Below are 21,232 nucleotides of genomic sequence, written 5' to 3'. Positions count from 1 at the left end.
ATCAGGGCCTTTGTATTACATCTCAGTAGATCAGACCCCTGGTATTGCACCTCAGTAGATCATGGCCTTTGTATTGCACCTCAGTAGATCAGACCCTTTGTATTGCACCTCAGTAGATCAGGGTCTTTGTATTGCACCTCAGTAGATAAGGGCCTTTGCATTACACCTCACCAGATCATGTCCTTTGTAATACACCTCAGTATTTCAGGCCTTTTGTATAGCACGTTAGTAGTTCATGTCCTTTGTATTACACCTTAGGAGATCAGGGCCTTTGTATTGCACCTCAGTAGATCAGACCATTTGTATTGCACCTCAGTAGATCAGACCATTTGTATTGCACCTCAGTAGATAAGGGCCTTTGCATTACACCTCAGTAGATAAGGGCCTTTGCATTACACCTCAGTAGATCAGGCTCTTTGCATTACATCAGGCCTTTTGTAGAGCACGTTAGTAGCTCATGTCCTTTGTATTACACCTTAGAAGATCAGGTTCTTTGTATTGCACCTCGATAGATTAGACCCTTTGTATTGCACCTCAGTAGATCACGCTTTTTGTATTGCACAGGGGGACAGCAGACATATGTGATGTGTAAGGGTAAAACAACGTGAAGTTTAAAAAGTGTTTATATACAGTATATATGCATATATGAAATGTAATATCATCCTCTCTATATATATTTCTTTACATTGTACAATCTGCTGTAGCCAGCTACTTTTAGCAGTTTGCTGTTTCCCTGGCTGCCATCTTCATCCCATGGTGTCACTAGAAAATGAATTAGTGAGCCACAGAAGGCATTCAGGCCATGACTGCCTATTTCACTGGCTGCCTGCTTATTAGAGGTCGCTGGCTTAGAAGCAGTAAATTGGTGGGATGAGCAAGTAATCCAACAGCCTGGCAACTTCTAGTTTAATGCAGCTGTAGTTCCCATAATTTTGTCATTACAGGTTCATGGCAAATTGTATTTTGCTGCTTAACCTAACATACATCATCCTGTTCCTCTCCATACAATAACTAAAAGAATGGAAGTGGAGCATTTTCAGAGCATCTCCAGGAATGTTCACTGCAAGTACCATTGTGTAGCGTACTGTGCAGATATGTGGGCTGAATAGAGACAATTTATCTGTTAAACAAGCTTGTTGACCAGAAGAATGGCATTATTATACCTGCAGCAATAGCACCAGTCTTCCACTTTCTACATTTATTAAAGTGGAAATCAGCTGAAAATACTGCTACCTTTTATTGTACTTGCCACAATGACCACCATTATTATTTAAAGAGGACCTGTAACCAATGATTGAACTTCATGCCAATCAGTAGCTGATGCCCCCTTTCCCATAAGAAATATTTACCCTTTCCATAATAGATTATCAGGGGGGGTATGTATGGCTGATGTCGTGGTGAACCCTCTCCCACTGTGTGATGCCAGCACCTAGGTCCTGACATCACACTGTGGGAGCCTTGTGGCATTGTGGGAAATAATGCCTGTTTCCAACTCCTTCCATAGACATCACCTGTCAGCATTAAAGATGTTGCCATGTGATAAATTTCAGAAAGTAAATCAGGGTGAGGGAAGATGTTACTTCAATAACCACCCTGGAACTCAGTGGTGCTCACCTTGATATTAGGTAGCTGGCCGGTGCACTTTTCCTGCAGGTCCACCACTCCTGCTTCACCTGAATCCAACAATATTAGAAAAAGGCACTCCACAGGCTTCAAACTTTCATGTGATTTATTAGAGCATGGACACATACATGTTACGGGTCACACTTGAGGAAGGGTCAGGTGACCCGTAACATGTATGTGTCCATGCTCTAATAAATCAAACAAAAGTTTGAAGCCTGTGGAGTGCCTTTTTCTAATATTGAGGAAAGATTTTACAAATGGGCAAACACTGACTAATTCATTTATACATAATTTCTGTAAAAATGTAGCCCTTTTTCATTGTTCTTTTCACTGCAGTTCCTTTTTAAGAGTATATGCTATTTATAAAGTTGCCATAAGATACTTGTACACTGATGATGCATGATGGGATCTCACAGTCACAGGTAGTAAAAGATTGCTGCCTTTAAAGAGAAACTCCAACCTAGAATTGAACTTTATCCCAATCAGTAGCCGATACCCCCTTTTACATGAGAAATATAATAATTTTCACAAACAGACCATCAGGGGGCGCTGTATGACTGATTTTGTGCTGAAACCCCTCCCACAAGAAGCTCTGAATACCGTGGTACTCTGGGCAAACTGCCACAATGTAACAATGTTCACAGACAGGAATTAGCTGTTTACAGCTGTCTCTAACTGCCAAAACAGCTAGGAGCAGCTACATAACCTGCCCACAGTAAAAATGTCACCATGTAATACATGTCAGAAGGTGAATCTGGGAGAGGAAAGGTTTTACATTGAGCAAACACTGACTAAATCATTTATACATAATTATGGTTAAAAATCAAGCACTTTTTTTACTACATTATTTTCACTGGAATTCCTCTTTAAGAGAGTATAGCTTCTTATCACCACTTTAAAGTAATTACAGTATTGCTGTTTGCAATCTCTGAAGATTTGATTGCCAAGGAACAAATCATGTGTAGGCTTGATTGCAAGAGCCAAATTCTGATTCCAAGTCACATATCCTTGTAGTTGTGGAGTAGGATATCCATACACAATGCAAACCCTCATAGCTGTGGAATAGGATAGCCATTCACAGCGCAAATACTCATAGCTGTGGCGTAAGATAGCCATACAGTGAAAACCCTTATTGTTGTAGAGTAAGATACAGCCATACACAGTGCAAGTCCTCATAGTTGTGGAGTAGGACAGCCAAACACAATGCAAATCCTCGTAGCTGTGGAGTAGGACAGCCAAACACAGTGCCAATCCTCCTAGTTGTGGCCCAGAATGAGAATAGCCATACACCATGTTCTTCTTTATAGGTGTAGAATAGGATAACTAAACTCCATCCTATTGCTTATAGCTGCAGAATTATAAAGCTGTACAATGTGCTATTTTTCTTAAATGCAGAATACGATGAGTGAGCAATCATAGATCATTAGTGCCTATTAGTCGCACTTACAGAAAAATATATTTTTCAGCCAGACCCAAAACAACTGGCAAATGAAATGGGATGCCGCCTTCGCTAAAATCAGTGTTTGCCTTGTGTAGTGTAATATTATTAAAAGATGCTACCTATAACAGCTTCTTCACTACTAATTTCCAATACACATTAGCTTACCCAGAATGCCACTGAAATCCAATTCAGCCCCAAGCTAAGCAGCTGTGCACTTACCCTTACCCCCTGGCATCATGCCATAGAGACATGTAACTTTGACAGCTATAGCGCTATTGGAACTTACAGAACTGTCAATCAGCATGCCAGTCAAAGTATTCTTGCAGCTAGAGGTAATAGGATGGCATATAAAAAATGTTTCAAACCGCTACATAACTGGGCAACAATTAATTTTAATTCACATTATCTGTCCCAGCAACTTGAAGAGTTTGAACTTTATTGTTCAGAATTTTATCTGCCTATGCTGTGAAGTCAACTCACCCCAGAGCACATCTGAGATGAGCTGAAAGAAATTAATTTCATCCTGCAGTGAAATTGTCCTGCTTGTGCTGTAATTGTCCAAGTGAACATGAGAATCTCCCTTTTGTCGGGTCAGCTACTGTGTCTGGAAGATCAACTATTTAGCGTTTTAATGTGATTCACTTATAATAAATTTCAGTCTTGTAAAATGCGCATTCCAAAGGCAGTCATGTTTAGTGTAAATTTTTAGGATTACCTTTGAAGCAGAACTTTTCAAATATATATGCAGTATATATGGGCCACTCTGGTCGTCCGCCTAGCCATTCTGGTACTTTTATGATTCCTGCTCTATGTGGCACCTGCACTGGGAGCGACCGACGCCTGCGCACTACTACTGCGCCGGCACAGATTTCTCCTGGCCATGGGAGTGTGAGGGGCACGCATGCAGAGCCGGACCGAGCATGTGCGATGGAGAGCAACTCCCAGAAGTAGCAGGACAGCTAGCAAACAACCGGAGTGGCCCAGAGAGGCGGTGAGGGAGTCCAAGGCCTAAAGGGGGCTGGAGGAAGCCCCTGGTAAGTATAAATGTTTTGCCTTCATTTGTCTCAGGTTTCCTAAAAGCCTCATCTACACGTGTAGATGAGGCGGCGATCCGGCGGCTCGATTAGCCGCTGGATCGCCTCTTCCGCGTCCCCGCGCGTGCCCGCCGCGCCCCGCGCGTGTGCACCAGATTCGATTTCCCGCCCAACCCTGCTTATTTTCCGCACGATTCCCTGCCATTGTCCCCTCGCGGGGAGCGAGCAAGGAATCGGCGGTGGGGAGATCCGTCCTGTCGGATCTTATCAATCGAGCCACATCAGCGGCTCGATTGATAAGGAACATCGCGGCCGCATCTACGCGCGTAGATGCGACTTTAAAGTGTGTAGGGTAGGCTGGGTTGTCTCAGTAGAATTGTGTATAATTGTTTCATTATAGGACTCCCTTGATAATTTAAGAGAGTACGGTATGTTTGAGGACCACTGATCTAGAGGATTACAGTACACCATTGTGGTATAACACAACAATATCCCTATATGGCACATGGTACCATGCTGTACCATGGCACCAGCTGTACATATAAATCTATATGTGACCTACAATGGTTCAGACAATACAACCAAATTTGCATCTGGAACACCACAGTCTTTAATTTAAGAGCCCCTGATGGAAATGAGGCAATACTGTACATGCCTGCTGGTCTTCTTGAAAAGTAGTTAACAGGTTGAAAAAAAAAATACCTAGGGAAAAAAACTTACTTGACTTAAAAAATATTTTGTTGCCTGTGGCGACCCTCAGGCAAGTAAGGTCAGCACTCATACCCTTTGACTATGGGAGTCAAAGAATGAAGCTATGGAACTGGATCTTGCCAAAATTATTTAAATAAAGTAAATTGCGAAGTTAGATTTTTTAACTATCACCATTGCGTTTTTGGTTTGCTACAGAAGTACTTATCTCTGTGAAACAGAATTATCTGCATTATTGAAGTTCGAAATCACAGTGGAGAAATCGACTTGCTGTGTCAGATGATGTGACTTGCTGTGTCAGATAAACTATAGTGAATACCTGGTGCATGTATACGCAGGCTAATACATACGTGCTATATTATTATGACATAAACAAATAATAGACTTAGAAGTGAAGAATAGGCTAAAAATATTGATGGAAGACCAATTCATATTTGCTGATGAACCATTTTATAGGCATCTCTGAATAATGCAGTCCAGTCACTATTAGCATCACGTAATATTTCTCTTGGTGATCAAAGCTCAGGGGAGCAGTAATATATCTGTAATGGGAGCAGTTCTGGTTTTTTTTTTTTTTCTTATAAAAATACTGAAGCTTGGTAAAGTCATTTTTTGCTGTCACCATTTTGGGATCACCAAGAATTGAAACCTAGAGTTATTTGCAGGAGGTTAACACTAACCATTTTAATATAGCCTAAACCTAACCTTGTCCTTTCTTTAAAGAAAACCATGCTACTGACTCTACTTTGAGGTAAACTTACTGGGGGCTTAACAACAAGAGCTGTAAGGAAAGTCATATGATGGGCTGAGTAGCCACTGGAAATACTGAAGGGGGAATTAGTGGGATCTTTACCTCATGAGCTGGCTAGTTATTTTCAGACATGTATGTATGATCAGGGCCGGATTTCTACTTTTCAGTGCCCTAGTCCCACTTTTATGAACTACCCCATCTGAATCTAAATCGACTTTACTGGCAACGAAAACAAACGGCAAGTCTTTCCAATGACACTTTCCACACCCTGATATTGTAAACGACAAACTGGAAGTGGCAGTGTGCATATTCTGTAGAACACTGTCGTTTAAATAGTACCTTTAGCAAAAAAAAGGAAAAAAAATAAATCAATACATTCTAAAGTGAGAAGTTAAAAACTCGAAGAGAGATAAGAAAGATTGATATTTGAAAATTACATTTGTTCATATTCTTTGATCCACAATCAGCCTGCATGTCTTCATCTTTACTACTGGCAGACATGAAAAAACTAGACAGCACCAACTTTCATTAATTATAACCACAACCCCTAACAAAGACTGTTTTTCTTTTCTTTCTTTTTTTTTTTATAGATATACATATGCACAGAGGGAAATACTGTTGCTTGGCCATTGGAAACTGCAACGAGGTTTACAGACAGAAAACAACTGTCAGGACATTGGTCCTGACATCACACTGTGTGTGTGTGTGTGTGGGGGGGGGGGGGGGGGGGTTGGGATTCCCTGTTCCCACAACATTAGCCATACAGACCCCCCTTATGATCTATTCCAGAATGGGTAAAGACTGGGAAAGGGCGTATCAGCTACTGAATGGGATGAAGTTCAAACCTTGGTTATAGTTCCTCTATAAACACCATTGTACACAAGTTGCCAACTGCATGATATCTGCGCAACAGTTGTCTGAGTTGATGGGCAAAATACCAGGTATCAGTCATCTGTCTGACGTTTTGAATGACCGTAGCTGAGCAGGTGTACGAGACTTTACTGTACTAACTTATCAGTGCGATATAATCTTATTACCGATTATGATCGGTGCCAAACATCCATACACCCATTCTAAATGCCAAGAGAGCTGGGTGTACAAAATAAAGTGCAAGAAAAAAAGACCAAAAACTAGAAGACATTATTTATGTGACAGTTTTTCTGTTATATTAACACACATGCCATAATTACCAGAGCGCGAGTCCAAGCCTCCACTATGTCATTTAGGATAGCGGTACAACAAAGCTGACACAATAAGCACTATGTTAGAAGTGTCCATATTACACACGCCTTTATTATTGTAAGACAATACCTTTCTGACAAATCTCCTCTCCTGTATTCCAAGCCCTGTCTCCTTTTTTGTGTTTGCTATTCACAGAGATGTTCAGAAAAGCTGAACAGTGCATTTGGCATTTTTCACATAGCTGCACAAATAGAAAAGGAACAGGTGGCAGTTAATACAATGAAAGAAAACTATATCAATATATTATTATTCTTTAAATCCAGTGTTTCCTGGCTCTAGACACAACAGTTCTTTGAAATGCTTTTTGCAGTGCGGCATATTGCTGGCAACCTGTTCTCCCCAAATCAAATACTGCTCAGAATATATATCAGCATAGCCAGGTTTCAGAAAGCCTTTCAGATCTGATGAAGAGAGAAGGTTAGCTCCCATGAGCTTATGAATATAAAGTTTACAGAGTAGCACGGATGTAATGATACATTTCCTCTTCTATAGATGTGAAAATGCCGGAGATTTTATTCATTATATTGCTTTTCTTGCTCCAGACATGATATGCATAGCTTATCCGCTGACCTGGGGGTGTCTTCTGCCCCTATAGCCTTGATTAAAATTGTAACATTTTATAGTAGGTATGGAGAGAGGCTTGGAGTCGGGGACACAGACAGCGCTATATTCCACACCCTATTGCCAGTAATTGCCTGACAGTGAAAGCCGTAAAGGCTTGTAGTAATGTATTGTTTTATTAGTGGTGGTAGTAAGACGCGCAGGTATCGCCTGGGTAAGGGAGGAAAATGGAGACAAAGAGATGGAATATTAGACACGTTCCTCTTATGTGATATAAAGGTATGGCGTACTTATGGATCAGTATAAATGCAGTTCAGTGGCGTAGCAATAGGGGATGCAGAGGTTATGACCGCACCGGGGCCCTTGGGCCAGAGGAGCCCCAACTCAATTGCAGTATTAGCTCTTTATTTGCCATGTTCTGGTAATAATCACTTCTATAGATGCTCTAAATAGCAGTAATCATTAACAAACCGTTCCCCTTCCCCTTCTTGCACCTCTGACACTGTGGTTGTCCTCGGCAGGATTTGGTGCCCCATATCCGTTGTTATGTATAGAGTGCTATGGGGGGCCCAATGTAAAACCTGCACTGGGGCCCATAGCTCCTTAGCTATGCCACTGATGCAGGTATAATCAATCAATGATTTTGCCCCCCTGAAGAAATCTGAAAACCCACTACTGCCTGTTTATGAACCATTTTCCTTTACCAGCAGGCTGTATTTGTACACCAAGACGGCTGTTACCATCAGTCTGCTTGTCAGACACCTTTTCCCCCTTCATATCTTCCATGGTGAATGTGACTATTCACCCCTGGCTGCCCAACCAGGTCTGTAATGCGATCTGTGATCTGCTTTCTGCCTGGTCTTTCTGAGATCACTGAACATCATCTCTCAGGCCCAGAACACAGATATGTGTCATCCTGCCATAGTAGGTTTGTTTGAAGAGACAGGTGTCAGATAAGCAGCCAGCCCCACAGCAGTGCTGATGCACATGTGTGTGCAGGGTACAGTCTGCTGGTAAGGGGGGGGGGGGGAGGCTTTGTAACCAAGAGGCAACTGGGGATATCTTGAATTTTTTATAGGTAAAATGAAAAAAAAAGTTATAACTGCGTTGTTGACCTGGGACAAGTTGGACTTGACTTGGGATATTTATTTTAAAAGTACACTCTAAAACGTCAAGAGTGAGTGCATTTTATTTAAAACTTGTATTAGTAACAAAAGTTTGGTATACTGTTTTATTGATTGCCACTCATCCTAAAAGTTTATCATAATGATGCAAATCCTTTACAATTCTGACTTAAGCAGACATCACAGAATTGTAGTATTCATTTTTGCCAACCACAGATCCTGTCCCTTCTATCATCCTCCCTATGCTTCTCAGAGCAGTATTCTGCTTTGAAATCTTGCCCACAACATCTGGAAATTCCTGTACTGAGAATCTGCATTTGCATGTCCTGTTAGCACAAGATGCTGCAGGCAGGACTGTTTCTGGCCATTTTGTTGCCACAGGCAAGGCACCCTTTGCTTCTCCTAATCTTGTGAATAGGAAGATTGTAGCCTACATTAATTAGTTTTGTAGACACCAATAGCAAATTGATAGTTTCAATACAGAAACTGTGTTTCTAAAAATAAATCTATAAAGAATACACAAATTATTACTAGCCTAGATACACCTTATTGTTCCAAACCCATGGAAACCATACAACAAACCTTTCCTTCAGGCAGGGAACACACTTGACTGTTTTTGTGCACGTTTACTGGAGAGATCTCATGTTAATCAATGGGCTAGTCCACACTTAATATGTTGTTTGCGCGCAGAAAAAAAACTGACATTCTGCATCCTGATTCTGCACATTTTGTCAGTTTTCTCTATCATTTACATCAGCTGCTGTGAAAAAACGCGCGCGTTTTCCTGCATAGAAACACACTTGGTATGCAGAAACAGTATGCAGGAAAACGCGCGCAGAAAACTGAAAGACAAGTGTGTTCCCTGTTTCCTTTAATTGTTATGAAGGTTGTGTAGCCACTTGATAAAAAAATGCTACTGTTTAAGTACAGCCTAGCTCTTTACAGGTCAGAATATTGTGCTGGAAATTTAGAAGAGTTGCACAATCAATAAATAACAAATGTCAAATAATTTCACTTACCATAAATGGCACCGGCCATATCATCGTTATGCTATTTAAAGTGTGCGATATATGACATAATGAGATAAACATGCGTATGTACAGTACAAAACATATTAACCACTTTACCCCCACCCGTACGGATTTCTCTGTCCCTTTTTCCATCCTTTTACCACCAGGGACGGAGAAATCCATACTTCCCGCGCTCCCGCTCGCTTATGCGCGCACTCCCGCTCGCATGCACGCCGCCGCCCACTCACCCGGAGATCAATGAACGGGAAAATCCATTCCCGTTCGTTGATCTAAGCCCCGCAATGATCCACTGCTTCTCCGATAAGCAGCGCGATCATTGGGAAAAAAAAAAAAGGTCCCAGCCTCTTTGTACTTCCTGCAAGCGTCCTTCCGGACGCTTGCAGGTCGCATAAACAAAATGTTACTGTGGTCATCTTGTGGCCAAAAAGTAAAACTACACCCTAAAGCATTTTTCACATACAAATACATACTTTATACAAAAAAAATTAACTCATTACCTCTCACGCTCCCCATTTTTTTTTTTGTAATTAAAAATAAAATAAAAAATGTACAATTAAAAAAAATACATAAATAGTTACCTTAGGGACTGAACTTTTTAAATATTTATGTCAGGAGGGTACAACACTGTTACTTTATAAACTATGGGCTTGTAATTAGGGATGGACGCAAAACTGAAAAAAATGCACCTTTATTTCCAAATAAAATATTGGCGCCAAACATTGTGATAGGGACATAATTTAAACGGTTTTATAACCGGGACAAATGGGCAAATAAATTTCATGGGTTTAATTACAGTAGCATGCATTATTTAAAAACTATAATGGCAGAAAACTGAAAAATAATGAATTTTTTCCCACATTTTTCCTATTTTCCCATTAAAACATATTTAGAATAAATGAAGGATAAGGAGTAACAGAGGCGCCAGATTAGTGTAAAAATGTTTAAAAACCGCTTAAAAGGAGGGGGGTTGGTGGTTACCGCCCTCAGGTAAAGAGTGACCAGCCAATGGATCATATGTAAATAAACAATAAAAAAATTTTTTAAATCTCCAGGCAAGCAACGCGTTTCGCGGGTCCAAAGCCCGCTTCATCAGGCAATCAATTTGGAGACATACACGACTGTGTCAGTGGAAGGAAAAGCGCCTACTGTGAGGAGGAGGGAGGTGGGAGGAGGGAGGAGGGAGGAGGGAGGTGGGAGGTGGGAGGAGGGAGGAGGGAGGAGGGAGGAGGGAGGTGGGAGGAGGGAGGCCAATTAAAATCTCACTAGCAGAGAGTGTAGCAGCTGTCCCATAACTAATTAGTGTAGGCAGACAACTGAGTCAAATGGTATAAAGGACCTAGCTTGAAGGGAGGGTGGGCGGGTCCTCAAGCAGTGTGTTTGACCATAACATGTCTGCTGACAGTGAAATGGAGGGTAAAAATTTTGTTTTTTGATGCGAACTGGGCGAAGCGAACTTCCGCAAACGTTCGCCTGCGGGAGGCGAACGCGAACCACCGAAGTTCGCCAGGAACCGTTCGCCGGCGAACCGTTCGGCCCAACTCTAGTGAAGTGGTTAATAACCAGGCTGTTTTACTTGTTTTATTTTGATGCCTGAAGGAGTTCATTTCTAGGCATGGAAGTGACAGCTTCTGTCTTGTTGGTAGCTTGTCCGGCATATGGTAAACCTCACTGATAAGCAAATTACAGCCATAAATGTTCTCCTGGCAGAATACTACTTCTGAGAGCAGACGTAGATAAAATACATGAACTATTGCCCTTTTTCTAACTCTGGGACACTGATTAGGTTGGCACTCAGCAGAGGTAACAAAATATTCAATCTAGATAAAACCATGGGATATCTAAAAAAAGTCATTTTAGGAGTAGGAGTATAAATACAATTGTTTATACCATCAGTTTATTTTCACCTTGGGTTCACTTTAAGTGTTGAAACTTTCTTGATGGGACTAGTATTCCATTTAGCACAGCGTACTAAGAATAGCTCTGCAATAAACCCTATGCATCTGCTTGGTTTGCCTGTGCCTAAAAATGGCCCTGGCTCCACAAATTCAGTACCGGTATCTCCAGCCTGGGTGGGTTTTAGAGCCTCACTCTGCTCTGTGAAGCACGAAGGGTATGAGATAGGGTGGTAAGTATGAGCAGGGATCCTTTACAGCAGGGATAGGGAACCTTGGCTCTCCAGCTGTTGAGGAACTACAAGTCCCACAATGCATTGCAGGAGTCTGACAGCCATAGTCAGGATTCCTAAAGGCAAATGCATGTTGGGATTTGTAGTCTAATCACAGCTGGAGAGCCAAGGTTCCCTACTGCTGCTTTACAGTTTATGCAAGAGTTATTTTCCAAAGGGCAGCAGCTGGTTGATAGAGAAACCAATTGACAGCCTCTATTCTGGACCAGGATACCCCCTCCCTGCAGCTGCCTTGTAAACTCTAGTAAACAGGTCAAAACCCATGAAGTACTTGCAAATGATCAGAAAGCCTTTCTAAACTGTGAAAAACGCTGTAAAAGTACATTTCTCTCCTGACAGGCTTTCTGTTTGAAATGAAAAGCAGATCCTGCTTCAGAAACTGAGCGGTGTCCAGAGACATCTCTCATACTAAGAGACCTTTCCAGCTCTTTGTGCATGTAAAATAAATGTAGCTGTGCTGACCATAGAAGACAGCTGCTTATTCATGGGAAAAAAGCTACACGGTGTAAATATACGGTGTATTGTCACTGGTATAATACTTTCAGGGACACACATTACTACTGATGCTCAGAGCTAACTGCAGCACAACTGAGGCGCAGAGAGTGGGCCTCTCACAGCTCTGTTATTCCATTCACTTCCATTTATATGCTTGGCCTCCATACAGTATATATGATTTCCAGCACAAACCATTACAGCAGATCCTAATGTACTGGCTATTATATGGTATATGCATTTTTAGCAGCTCAGTATTTAGGAAAAACACAAAGCATAAAGCATAGGTTTGGCTGCAATCTGTATGCATGAAAAGTACAGTATGTACTGCCTTTACTAGAAAATCCCAGCTTCATTTCCAACCTGAAGCTGCCTGTTGGCTGTACATAGAGTGCTTTCTTCCAGATAGCATTTTTTTGTGGTCATGTGACTAGAACAGGAATCTGCACAACAATTACAGTGTGTTCATATATAAAGATGTCTTTATTTCAGGGGTGTAACTAGTGTGGAGAAGTCCCTGTGACTGCAGAGGGGCCCAAAACTGTAACAGGGTCCTAACTACTACTTCATTCCCTCTGATAAAGGGGTCCACCCTTCTGATCAGGTGTTCTTGTGGCTATACTTGTTATGAGTGTGAAAATCATACTGGCCACACTCGTTTCATGACCCTTGTGAGATGGGCCCCAGGCAATTAGAGTCACAAGGAGTTGGCATGTGAAAAGGTATAAACATTGGGAGGTACCATCAAAATTTTGCCGAGGAGCCCCATTATTTATATAGTTACGCCCCCTGCTTGAGTTAACAATAAATTAGTGCTTTGTTCACCTCCTTAGCCAGCCCGCCACAAAACGCTCCATCGTGCATCCCACCATTGTCCCTCCTTCATAGAAACAGTACATGTCACCCAACTTTTGTCTAATAACCCATCTGTATGACACTTATGGCCAGAACTGTCATCCTAGGGACCAGGTCCAGATTATTGTGCATGTGTATGAACCTGAAGACTGTGGTCAATGTAGTATTTTGTAAAGAATGGGGGGGGGGGGGGGGGGGTCAAATTGAGCTTCACAAGAGACGATCAGTTTTACACATATGCAAAATCATAAAAGTGGGGAGTGGAAGTGACACATCTATGTTCATGGAAAAGTGTTTTGAATTAAAAAGGTTGCCTGTAAGTCATCTGGATTCTGAATGCATGTTTAGTGTTCGTGCTCTCAAATGTTTTCTTTCATTGTTTGTCATATTGGATACACTTCAAATCAAAAGTGGAACTCTTTGCAAGGTTTGCAGGCTTGGTAGGTCACTCAAGCACAAAAATCTCATCAGCAGCTCCACCACAGGATAACAGGAACTGGTGGTATACTGTGACGGTGGACTTAGGGCTTTTTTGTTTGGGGGGGGGGGGGGGACTGAAGGAGGGGAATTCACCAGCCTAGCATTAAATAGCACTTAATATGGGTGGTAGACAGGCGGTTCCCCCAATGGAGTTACCTCTGGGCACAGTGTTTGTTGTCCTGAGACAGAACAAATTGCAGGCTGCAGCCCTAAAGGTGCTTGTGGTAGCAAGACTGAACTGCCTGACAAGGATGCAGTTCAGTCGCCCTTGGAAAAGGGCCTTATAGTCTGCTTATAAATCCATTGAAATAGAGACCTGAATAATAATGTAAATACACTAACGCTTCAACTTTCACAACTATGAAGACTAAATTAAAGTAATACTGAAGCTATTCAAAAAAATGTTTGATACTCACCTATTGAGAGGGAAGGGTATGGATCCTATAGAACCTGTCTGGTCTTCGCTTGGCCCTCTCATTCCAGTGCCGTCACCCCCGATATTCAAATGACTGCTCAAGTACGCCTTCAGGGATCCACTGAAGGTTTTGGAAGCACTTGTTTTCCTGAGTTCTTTTGAAGACGGGCGCCTCCGCACTGTGCATGCCAAAGCCCAGACTCGTGTGTAAACAGTACATATCCACTTGTTTTTTGCAAGCACTCAGGGACACAAGGGCTCCAAAAGCCTACTAAGGGCTCCCGGAGGTGGCAAATCTGAATGGGGGACAGTGCTGGAACAAGGACACGATCTATGAGATCGAGAGCCTTCCCACTTTCCCTCTCTATAGGTAAGTATCTCACTTTTTCTGTATCTTTTTTTTCTTTAAATTTTTTGGGATAGCTGACCCTTTATGGTTGGTTTGTTTGTTTTGCTTTAAGAAAATATTTCTTCTGATGCAAGTACTGTTTGTCAAGTAGTTTTTTTTTTGTGTTTGTTTTTTTTTCCAAAATGTGTGATTATTTATTCAGTTTATCACTCAAATTGTGTTGTGTTTATTCCTGAACAAATTGGGGGAAAAAACAACTCCAGATGTTATCTAAAAATACATTTTAATTATCCTTTCACACTCATTGATATAGTTTGAGAGGAGAGTGAATGACAGAAATTCCAGCTTGTCAGGTTAAGTTCCATGGAATTATGTGTGGTGTTCGTGGTGCTCTTTCTTCTTCTTCTAATACAAAAAGCTAAATTCACACTGTGTGCATTGCATAATGCCAGTGGTACTGCGCACACTCTGCATGTTATCATTAACATTATTACTTTCGGGGTACTTTCCGCATCCACAAAACTTTGCAATGATGTTGAAAAGTTGCATTGCGCGCATTAGCAGCACATTGCGACTCATACATACATAGAAGAATGCTTCGCTGCAACTTTAATCACGCACATCATCCAGTTAATGCACAGCATACTGTGCACCATTCTGACCCAGTCCACCAGGCAACTAATGCACAGATGTGAACATACCATTGCACTGTGTTTATGTAACATACACATTTTTGCACACATTATCCAGACCTGCGTGTAGAGACAGCGTTTGGATAGTGTGATCTGTTACATCACAGAGGTGTGAACATGCCCATATAATTGTACAGGCCTTGTGTTCGTATGTGGCAACACAGTAGGACGCAATGCGTATAGTGTGAAGGCACCCTGGCACATATGCAACTAACTTTCTCCCCTAAGTTTTCTCCTCGGTGATATTTTCACACCTTATCAAAGTAATGGCTTGTAAGCCACCAGAAAGCAAGAATAATTCTGACAGCTGTTTTTCACTTGCTTTCTGGTATTTTTTCTATTGCAAAGTGTTGGAAAATGATTGAGGACCATAGGGCTTACACCCCCCTAGGGACCATGGCCAGGCTATTTTTTACAATTCAGGGCTCTGCCGCTTTAATAACTCACTGCAGAGCCATACAACTGATCACACACATGAGTTCCCCTCCCCTCCTTTTCTGCCCACCAACAGAGCTTTCTGTTGGTGGGCTCTGATTGCTGCTGCAGCTTTTTTTTTTATTAATTTAATTATAATTAAATTGTAAATAAAAAATGTACATTTTCTTTTCATTTAAAATTTTTATTCCCACCCCCGACAGCCAATCGGGGCGATCCCTTCTCATAGGCATCAGCCTATAAAAGGGGATCACAATCGGAGCCTCTCTAGGGGACAGCCAAAGTGACACGGCTGTCTTCAGTAGATTGCAGCGCTGTACAATGTAAATAGACGGCGCAATCCCCTCTAATCTCCGCCCACCACTCTTGACATCTGTCAACGTTAGGTGGTCCTGGGGATGCCACCTTCCTGATGACTATCAGTGTTAGGCAGTCGGGAAGGGATTAAACAGAAGAGGAAAAATGATTTCCTAGGAGAAAACTTAGGAGAAAAGGTGATTTGAAGCAGCAAGCACTGTGTAGTTGATTTTGCATTTTTTTTTTCATTTTCGATAATTCTTCTTATACTAATTTAGAGACTGGCTAAATTTGACATTCTGTTTGAATGCCTAATTTGCATAGTTAACAGCACTTGTTATTAATATTTGCAGTTCAGAAAAACAGAAAGTGACTTCAGACAATTTATTAGTAGGATTAGTACTATATGTAACTATATTTACCTCACCATTTTACATGTGAGTCCAGTCACACTTTAAGTTAAATATGGCTTGGATTTTGCATTTCAAAATATTTTCTCCATATCTTCTTGCCGATTAACCTACTAAACATCCAACCAATAATTCGCTTTTATTTGGAATTTTACATTAAACAAGACATATCAATGGCAACAGAAAACCCTTACAATGTGAACTTACCATGAGCAGAGAGTCGCTACTAGTTATACATAAGTAGTTTCTTCTCTAGCGTTTTTCCTCATGGCTATGGCAAACACTCTAAATATATATTTTGTTCCTGACACAGGTTATCTGCAACTGGAAATCAATATTTAACACAGCTGTGGCATTTCACCTCGAAGTTCGCCTGTGCCAGTTTAATAACTGGTACTGAATTAATGAATTAATCCACAGTGAAATGTCAAATGTGCTACAGACTTGTATTGCTTAAGAAAATCATTGTTTGTAAGACAAAAGCGTTTCATCATTGAGATATATACAATATGTGTGTGTGTGTGTGTGTGTGTGTGTGTGTGTGTGTGTGTGTGTGTGTGTGTGTGTGTGTGTGTGTGTGTGTGTGTGTGTGTGTGTGTGTGTGTGTGTGTGTGTGTGTGTGTGTGTGTGTGTGTGTGTGTGTGTGTGTGTGTGTGTGTGTGTGTGTGTGTGTGTGTATATATATATATATATATATACTTCCATACTAAGTGGTGTACTGTATATTTATAGATATGACTGACAGCGGCTATGACAAACTATAAGTCTCCAGTTACTTCTTTTCATGCTCTAGAAATACAATGCCATTAATCTAATCTATCCCCAAGGGGCCTGCAATGGTTTCTCATGCAGCACCTCCTCTCAGCCTATAAGTGTTTTTATTTATTTGTAATGCTTTGTTTTCTTTATTATTATTATTTTTGTAGGCTGACATTATAATTGCGCAATAAAAATTGCCTAATACCCTTCACTGCATATTCTCATATTGTATTGTAATTGGTTTAATGTCTACCCGCCCAGATCATTTTTCACTACATTTTTAATATAATCCCAAGGATATGGGAAATAATGTCTCCGTCTTTGTCATTTGCATATTTAGTGGATAACTTAAAACAGAATATATAATAGTTTATAATTATATAATGCTTGTGGTCAATTCTATTTCATTTTTTATTCCACTTATGCACTTTGGACCCAAGGGGTCGGGGGTGATAGGGTTCAGGCATATTAAATCTATGAGTAGTTTCATCTATAAATATATGTAAGTATAATAAAATACTTAAAGGGCAACTATTGTGATTTTTTTTATTTAAATACATACCTCTACATGTTAATTTCTCCCAAAGTGAAATGAACTATAAATTACTTTTTTTCCTAAGAAATTTACATTTTGGGCTAGTCCGTCTGTTCATGGGGAATTTTCAGTTATTTATTTATTTACAAAAGCACTCGCTGAACAGTGCAGTTGTTTGGTCCAAATGCCGAAATAATGAACAAACGAGTAAGGAAGCTGGCTGACATCTTTGTATAGATCCTTTCTAGGGAGAGCTTTTGCAAACAAATAAGTTAATACTGAGAATCTCTCATGAGGGCATAAAATAAGCAAAAGCTGTCAAAATTGTCAGCTTTTTATGCCTACTATAAGTGACAGCAACATAGGGAAAAAAAGCAATTTATAGTGCATTATACTTTCTAAGAAATGTACATTTTATATGTATGTATTTTAAATTTTACATTTTTTCCACGATAGTGGTCCTTTAAAATACTGTACTTATTGACAGCTAAAGTAGTAACCAAGGTTAAGAATCCTTGCATTGAGACCCAACATTATAATTTATCTAACCACGTAAAATAGATATGTGCTCTGCAGGGGGGTTTCAAGGAGTCTTTATAAGGTGCTACAAAGGACTAAAGAAAACCTCAAAATGGCCATGTCTGATCATAAACAGCATTTGACCAGAGTATGATCTGTTTTTTACTTTTTACATCTGACAAAGCCATCCCAGTTTTCTTCATGTGGGTGAAGCGGTTAGCCTGCGCTGTGAGGTAAATTAACAGATTGGTTGCATGCCGCTCAACGTGAAATCAGAACCATGTTGACAAATGTACTAAGGATGTTAAGAAATCTCTTTCGCTCATTAGAACTGAAAAAAAATGACTTTATAGAAGTTATAAAACATGTTCTAGAATAGAAAAAAGGGTGTTTAGTTGGAGCTACCATATTTTGACCAAAGGCTTGGAGAATACTAATGAATGATCAGGTCCCTCTATCAAATGAGATCATTTAAATTGCATAAAGCTAATGTCAACCACATAAAAAAACTTACGTGGTCCGCTTAAGTCTTTTACTCACACAATGTTGCTATCAGTACCTCCACTCCACCGCCTCTGATTCCAGTTATTTTTTAAGCTGAAAGATCAGGCCTGTTATGGCAAAGATGGCCACAACCTTTCCTTCACTTCCGGTCATCTCACAACGCGCATGCGCAGGTCGCGCAGGTCACTCTCCCACACAGCTCATAGGGGAACGCTGTCAAGAGCTAATCCAGCCATATACAAAGTGGTTTATTACTTTGTGGGGCAATTTTGGGTGCAGGGGTGCTTCCACTGACCATACATTGGGACAGTGCTGCATGTGTCCCTTAAACGTACAGTATTAAATATTTAAAATTTAAAAAAAAAGAAAAAGCTTAACATTTACTTTAAGGCTGCTTTCACAGTAAGACGTTACAGGCGCACGTTAGTGCAGCGTGTAACGCTGCCCAACTCACAGCAATGAAAAATCAATGGGCTGTTTACAGTGCCCACGTTGCGTTACATTGTTAAACTGTTTGCACATGCTCAGTAATGTTGGAGGAGGAGGTCTCCCCTCCTCCGCGGCCAGCCACATGGCTAATTAATATTCACTGTACTCAGTGACATGCAGTGTTTACTTCCTGGAGCGGCCGCTCTGTGTGGCGATTGGCCGGCGGGACCACGTGATGTGGATCACGTGGTCTCCGCATCGCATTTCACAAAAAAGGAGCACCAAGAGCTGCATAACGCGGCTCTTGGTAGCGTCCTCCTACAACACCACCAGGCATTGCGTTAGGGGCATGTTATGCGACCTATAACGTCCCCTAAAACGCAACGTCCTGATGGGAAAGAAGCCTAAGTTTTCTAAACCAGATTTGCATCATTAATTAAGAAAAAGCTGAAGTGAAAGCGATATAGTGGTTACCATTTTTATTTTTTTTTAAAAAGTCATTTGAGATGGTCGTTGCGATGCTGTTGATTCAGGATTTTGCACATCCTTTATGTAAATGTATGCAGCTTGAAAATTGACCAGTTGCATTCCACCATTGAAATTTGATTGATCCATTCTCAAGTTGCATACAGAAGTATGCAGCCAGTATGATCAGAGTGCAGCCAGGACACCTCCGTTCTGGGTCAGTGATCAGCACCACAAGTATGAGAGGCAGAAGATCGTACCACAGGCATGCAAGCAGCATTGTCCAATGACATTCTGCAATGTCGGCCCTCTTATCCTTCTCAGACCAGATTTACTTAAAATAAGTATTCGTAGCAACGTCATGTATAGACTGGCATGCATGTGACCTGTCATGGTATATTTGGGTCTGTACCATGACTGCATTGACCTGCGCCCATCAGGCAAAGCTGGAAGCATTCTGGAATCTCTCAAACCATGAAAAGCAACTCAAGAAAAAAAGCAATACGATACGCCGAGATAATCTGGGTGAAAAAAAAAATCTGGTCTGTTTACGCAAATAGGCCAGCTGAGAAAATTGCTCGTAATGTGAAAATGATGTGCTAAAATCTATAAGCTAGCACGCCAGGCAGGTATGTGATCTGAAATCCAACCCTACACACACAATGCATGTAGAACAGGCTGCCTTCTCCTCCTCTACCAAAGAAATCTGCTTCAAAGGTATCAGCCTTCCAGCAGAACCGTATAAATAATTGACGTTACACATTGCATTAAAGTTTGAGGTCTCCCGTACAGCAGTCCGTTCCCCTTACATGTCTGTCTGTAGTGTTTACCGTTTTCATTAATGTTGTACAAGCATTTTATCTGTTGCTGGGTTTCAGATGTGGTCTGCCGAATCCCGGGCTTCTGTGCTCAGTAATGCTTTATGATGGCTCAGCAGGAAGCTGCAGTTTTTTCTCCTTCTAGGGAAGGTGGGAATCTATTGCCTATAAACAGAGAGCCATACATGATTTCCAGCGATCATTATTTGTCTACATTCCCCCCACTCTTCTGCATTTGCTGAGTATCTTTGTCTGGACGCATCACTGACATGACTCATGCTGTCACCAAGCCATTAGGAGCACAGTGAAGGAGCAATGGTAATTTTGAAAGGATGCAGCAAACTGGCGAGAAGATACATCAGGCGCTCTCCTGCTCTCACTAGACCCAGGATTCCTATTGTCAGATGCACTGGGCATGAAAGCAGCAATTTTACACCACAAAAACTCCAATAACATTTACTGCGGTTGGCTGAGATTGAAATGCACACAGTCACTGCTCAGTCGTGGTTGCTTAAGCACCAGCTCCCCTTGGCTTTTCGCCAGTTTGTGCATTTCAAAGAGACAAGTCCTTTAAAGAAAGAGTTTTTTTCCTTGGAACTTGCTGTGGGGCAAACAGACTGCTCAGGCATAGGCTTATTGCATTACATACTTGGCTATGCAGAGTGAATGCGGTGACATAATTGGGGGAATTATTGCGATCATTGGAATAACTATGAAGAATTGCAGCATATCCCGCACTGTACTTAACCGTAGTAATGTTCCCTGTTAAGGGTTCCCTCTTCCCCAACCTTTTTTTTTTCCTCAGCAGTGGACACGGAACACGTCTGTATTCGTTTTTGTCAAAGAAAAAGCCAATATCGTGTTTGTAAATTGCCGGGTCATAAGCAATTGTTGAACAGCGTTAGGGATGCTCTTCCGGAATTTAAACTTCTGTAAAATTGTAATCGGTAATCGGATTTCTGCGGAGATCCAATTTACTGCAAGGAGGTCAACATCTGCAAGGAGTTTGTATGTTCTCCCCGTGTCTGCGTGGGTTTCCTCCAGGCACTCCGGTTCCCTGACACGCCCCAAAAACATA

The 21,232-nt window shown here is 41.2% G+C and overlaps 1 protein-coding gene across 18 annotated transcripts in view; it reads left to right on the top strand.

The window, feature by feature from the left end:
- TENM3 (teneurin transmembrane protein 3) overlaps positions 1-21,232 on the top strand; it is a 1,708,801-nt gene that overhangs the window by 1,218,188 nt on the left and 469,381 nt on the right. The gene's annotated exons all lie outside the window — the stretch shown is intronic.

Source organism: Hyperolius riggenbachi, chromosome 1 (assembly GCF_040937935.1).
Source record: "Hyperolius riggenbachi isolate aHypRig1 chromosome 1, aHypRig1.pri, whole genome shotgun sequence".
Lineage (NCBI taxonomy): Eukaryota > Metazoa > Chordata > Amphibia > Anura > Hyperoliidae > Hyperolius > Hyperolius riggenbachi.
Note: the sequence above shows the minus strand (reverse complement) of the source record. Positions and strands in the feature narration are given on the sequence as shown.